A 6,021-nucleotide genomic window follows, 5' to 3' on the forward strand; every position below is an offset into this window, starting at 1 on the left:
AAACAACAGAAAAGTGTTGGCTGGCCTGCATGAGGCCCCAGGTTGCTGTTCCGTACCACAAACAACACCACGGCAAAGCTGCAAACCAAGAAGCCTCAGGGACAGTCTGGGGGAGGCGCTGGGGTCACACGCAGGGCCATGTGCACGCAGGCAAGCAAGCGCTCCACCGCTCAGCCGCACCCAGCCCTAGATTTAGAGCTCCTTAGCCAGTCGAACGCGTTTATGCAGAAAGACAGTGCCCCAGGAGGCAGGACTGGTCCGAGCGTTCCTGGGCTGGGCCTTGTCCAGGTTCCTGGTGTCTTGGGCACAGAATTACGAAGGCACCCGGGAGCCGCAGCGAGATCAGGACAGGCATGGAGGAGCTCGGGCGGGGGCCTGGCAGGGCGGATTGCACCTTGCGTTTGGGTGGGCTGAGGTTCGGCTCCTGCCACGGAGAGGCTGGGCTTGCCTGTGGCCGGGGGAGGACGGTGTCACCCGGCTACCTTTTTTGGTTGTATCTAAACCTGGGCAGTGCGGCCCAGGCCTGACGTTTGTCACAGAGGGGGTCTGGTGACTGGACAGCGGGCTCCAGGCCAGGCCCTCTCCCCAGCCGTGGCCCTGTCCACCCGCTGCCTCGGGTCTGGGCAGGAGGTGTGAGGGCGGGCGGGCTCCCCCGCTCTGGTGCAGCCTCTTCCCAGCTGCCTCTGGCCTCACTGTTTGCTGGACTGTCGCTCAGGTTTGCGTGTGACCAGCACAGTTCCTGTGATGCCCACTTCATCGCCAGTGCAGTTGTGGAAGTACAACTTTTCATTTTTTTGAGACAGGGTCTCACTGTGTAGTTCAGGTGTGTAATCCCTGCTACTCAGGAGGCTGAATCAGGACAATCACAACTTGGAGCCCAATATGGGCAATTTAGTGAGACCCTATCTTAAATTTTTGTTGTTTTTTCAGACAGGGTCTCGCTATGTAATACAGAAGAGCTTTGAACTCACTATCTAGCCCAGATGACCTTGAACTCACATTGATCCTCCTGCCTCAGCCTCCTAAATGCTGGGATTACAGGTGTGTGGCACCACACCCACCTTCAAAATACATTTCTAAGGGCTGGGGATATAGCTCAGTAGCACAGCACCTGCCTGGCAAGCATGAGGTCCTGAGTTCGATTCCTGGTACCCCCCAAAAAAAACCATTTAAAAAAAAGTGCTGGGGGTGTCTGGGGATTTAGCTCAGAGGCACAGCGCCAGCCTGGCAAGCGCAAGGTCATGAGTTCAATTCCCAGTACCGGAAAAAAACCCCAAAAAACAAAACTAAAAACAACAACAACAACAAAAAGTGCTGGGGATATATAGCTCAGTGTGCAGATCCTGGGTTCACTCCCCAGCATTGAAAAAATCAACAGCAGAGATTAAGTCCTGAGGGCTTTGCCCTCAAGAATCAACTTATGTCATTATCTCGGGAGGGGGCTCCGCCGGAAGGGACTCTTTACAAAAGCGTGGTCCCTCTGCATGTTCACCACTCTGGGCCTTCTGCCACCCTGGGGCACAGCAGGGAGGCTCACAGCCTCGCCCACAGCCTGGGGTTGCCTCGCGGCCCAGGCGTCTCCTTTTCCTGAAGTGCGTGGCCCGCAGCGTCTGCTGAGTGAGCTGCGTGAGGACGGTGTCTCCTGCTCATGCAGACTCGGCGGGCCCAGTCCCCTTGCCCTGCGTCCTCGCCAGCCCCTGGATGGTGGGTCTGTCAGCCCTAACTGTCTGTGCCACCTACAGACCTAAAGCATTTCTGTTTGTCTGTCTTCCTCTCTCTCCCTCTTGTTGCATTTGGTGTTCCCCACCACCATGCACTGTTTGTCCCTGTGCCACGCGACCCCGCCCTGCAGCCAGCTGAACACGGACCGAAAACACACTGAGCTAAGTAAACCTTCCCTCCCTTAAGAAAATGTTACAGATTTTACATGTTGCAGAATGCAGAGCTTTTTGGATTTTAGGAAGTTGTATCACATCCCCACAGGGCCTTGGTGCATGCAGCACCTCCTAATCAAACATTCATTAATTATCTATGGCAAAAATCTAAGAATATTCTCTTTAACTTTTTTTTTTTTTTTTTTGAGACGTCTCTCTATGCAGTTCAGACTGGCCTTAAATTCACTTTGTAGCTCAGGCTGGTCTTGAACTCACAATGATCCTCCTGCCTCAGCCTCCTGAGTGCTGGGATTACAGGCGTGTGCCACCACACCTGGCTCTCTAAGAATATTCTCACCAAGAAAATGAATTAAATCTGCAAGCACAGCCACAAGTGCAAAATTTCCCATAGAGTCAGCCGTGAACCTAACCATTGAATTTGATTTGGTTCTTGCACAACCAGGTCTGTGACCAGAATTGTGGAAAGAATTAAGGTCAGTGATCTTGGCCTCCCACAGACAGACCTGTCTTAAAAACAAACAAGGCTGGGCCAGGTGTGGTGGCACATGCCTGTAATCCCAGCACTCAGGAGGCTGAGACAGGAGGATCCTTTCGAGTTCGAGGCCAACCTAGGCTACAAAGTGAGCTCAAAGCCAGCCTGAAAAAAAAAATAAAGCCAGCCTGAACTGCATAGCGAGACTGTCTCAAAAAGACAAAAAAAACCCCCACCAAAAACCAAAATAAAAAAAAAACAAACAAGGCTGAGGCAGGAGGGTCACTACAAGTTTGAAGCCAGCCTGGGGTACATAGTGAGTTCAAGGCCAGCCTGGACTACATATTGAGTCCCTGTCTCAAAACAAAAAACCAAAGCCAAAACCAAAATCAAAACCAAACAACCACAAAGTGAGCTCAAGGCCAGCCTGAACTGCATAGCGAGACCCTGCCTCAAAAAGACAAAAAAAGAAAAAAAAATCAAAACAACTCCCTCAAAATCTAAAAACAAAAACAAGAAGCCCCAAAAATCAAACTATAAAGCGTGACATGGTATTTAAGTTTATTACAGTAAGAGACACATTGCCATTAATCCCCCTCAGAATGCTCCCCCTTGCTTTGAATATACTTATCCCATCACTCTTGTCACCTTAAAAAATTTACTCATGTTTTAATTTTTTTTTTGTTTTTTTTCCAGTACCAGGAATCGAACTCATGACCTTGCGCTTGCCAGGCAGGTGCTGTGCCCCTGAGCTAAAATCCCCAGCCACAACTCGTATTTTTAGAGGTAGGGTCTCGCTATGTAGCCCAGGCTGGCCTTAAAGGAGTCCATTCTCCTGCCTCAGCCTCCCAAGTGCTGCGATTAAAGGTGTGTGCTACCACATCTGGCTTGTTTTTTTTTTTTTTTTAATGGATTTGCTTGTTTTAAAATCTTATTGTACATTTTACTGTATTATGTTGTTTTGTTGCACACATTTACCATACATAATGATTGCATTCCTTGTACTTTTTTTGGAACTGGGAATCGAACTCAGGATCTTGCGCTTGCCAGGTAGGCACCGTGCTACTGAGCTATATCCCTGGCCCCTCTTGCCACTTTTTGAAGCAGGTCTGAGTCTTCTTTTGTGACTGTCTTATTTATTTATTTATTTTTGTCTTTTTGAGACAGGGTCTCACTATGCAGTTCAAACTGGTCTTGAGCTCACTTTGTAGCCCAGGCTGGTCTTGAACTTGCAACAATCCTCCTGCTTCAGCCTCCAGAGTGCTGGGATTACAGGCGTGCGCCACCACACCCGGCTGTGACTGTCTTCATCCCCTCCCATCCCCGTCCCGGGAATCGAACTCATGACCTTGCGCTTGACAGGCAGGCGCTGTGCTGCTGAGCTAAATCTCCAGCCCCGGTGACTGTCTTTAGTTGTACTGTCGTGGCTTTCTCAAATGTCCTGAATTGACTCAAAACACTTACCTTCCATGGTCATTTTCTTTCTTTTCTTTGAATCAGGGTATCACTATGTCCAGGCTGATCTTAAACTCACTATGTACCTCCAGGGCTGGCCTCAAACTTTTCCCGATCCTCCTGCCTGAGCCTCCTAAGTGCTGGGATTATAGGTGTGTGACACCACACCCAGCTTTCATGGTCATTTTGACTTTGGGAAAATCATGTATGCCACGTCCAGTGAATCAGGTGGATGAGGATGCAATGCCACTTTTTTGAGAGACAGGTGTAGGGAGCAGCTGAAGCTGGAGACTGAGCACAGGTGTGGGGGCGAGACAAGGCAGGTTGGAGAATGAGAGCCACCTGAGCAAGCTGCTTTGGTCCAGAGAACACTGAACCTGGAGACAATCCAAGCAGTGGGTTGCTAGGCAAAGGGGCGTCATGTGACACCAACCTGCCAAATGTATAAATACAAGTTCTATGGTGGTTGAGCAGTTCTTTTCCTCCCATCCGGAGTGAGGGCTTCACCTGACCATGGCTTTCTGTCTCTTACCTTTATTTCTCCATCTTCTTCCCCCCTCCACCTTTGAGAGCCACCGGCCACGGCAGAAAGGGTCTTACTAGGTAGTTCAGGCTGGCTTTGAACTCACTATGTAGTTTAGGCTGGCCTTGAACTCACAGCAATCCTCTGATCCTCCTGCCTCAGCCTCCTGAGTGCTAGGATTATAGGTGTACACCACTATGCCCCACACCTCTAAATTTTATTTTTTGAGACAGGATTTCACTGTGTAGCTCAGGCTGGCCTCAGAGTTATGTTTTTCCTGAATCAGCCTCCTGAGTATCTTGGATTATAGGCAAGTGCCATACCACCTGGCCCAACATTTAGTTCTTTTTTTTTTTCCCCTGGTACCGGGGATTGAACTCCCGACCTTGTGCTTGCCTGGCAGGTGCTGTGCCGCTGAGCTAAATCCCCAGCCCCTAATGTTTAATTCTTGATGGCTACTGTGCCAGCTGATCTGCCACTATTGATACCACCTAAATTCAACCTTGGTGTGGTACACATGTGAAATCTTAGGAATTTTAGGAGCCTGAGGCAGGAAGATTGCAAATTTGAGCCCCTCTTGAGCAATTTAGTTTTTTATTTATTTTTAAAATTTTTTTACTTTTTTTTTTTTTTTTGGTACTGGGAATTGAACTCACAACCTTGCGCTTGCTAGGCTGGCGCTATGCTGCTGAGCTAAATCCCCAGCTCCAGCAATTTAGACTTAGTGAGACTCTGTGCTAAAAAGGACAACAACACAAAGCAGGCTGGGGATGTAGCTCTGCGCAAAGGCCCTGGGTGAATGCCTAGTACCATAGGTGTGTGCATGCACAAGCACAGACACACACACACACACACACACACACACAAAGTTCCTTATAGAATGGGAAGTACATCAAGAGCAAGGGTCACTGAGGAAAGGGTCACTTATATATGAGAAAACTTTGAAATATTTGACAATTTATATTAGGAAATTGGCTACATTAAACTTACTCTACTTCACTGGTTATCAAACAAGTGCAAATGAGAGACGGCTTTTTCCTTCCCTGTTAGAGAGAAGTTCTGTGTTGGCTGAAAAGGAGTCATGCAAAGCTCACAACGCCAGAGGACTGTCAGGAGTGTATTACCAGCAGTAAAAATACTCAGAGCCCTTCGCTGAATCACTGACTTCTAGAAATCTATTTTGAGGACATCATCTTATCCTTCTGTGATAATTATACAGTGTATTTCCTCTTATTAGCCAAGAGTGGTGGCTCACACCTGTAACGCCACACTTGGGAGGCTGAGGCAGGAAGACTGCCTTAAGTTTGAGGTCAGCCTGGGCTACACAGTGAGTTCAAGGCCAGCCTGAACTACCTCGCGAGACCTTGTCTTGAAAAAACCCAAACAAATTTCCTCTTTATGGAAGAGAGTTCCAGTAAAGTTTAGAAAATATTTAGAAAAAAATAAAACATTTTAGCAGTGCAGCCATGTTGTAAAAAGGGGAAAAGCTGAATTTTTGGGCGGTACCGGAGATTGAATGCAGGGCCTTTGTCCATCCTCAGATTACTATTTTCATTATTTTGAAACAGAGTCCTACTAAGTCCCTAAAGCGCCGGCTGGGCTGGAATTTGGAGGTTCTCCTGCTTCAGCCTCCTACAGTGCTGGGATTCAATTTTTCTTGAGACAACACTGTTATT

Source organism: Chinchilla lanigera, unplaced genomic scaffold (genome assembly GCF_000276665.1).
Source record: "Chinchilla lanigera isolate Chin_1 unplaced genomic scaffold, ChiLan1.0 scaffold00007, whole genome shotgun sequence".
NCBI classification, from domain to species: domain Eukaryota; kingdom Metazoa; phylum Chordata; class Mammalia; order Rodentia; family Chinchillidae; genus Chinchilla; species Chinchilla lanigera.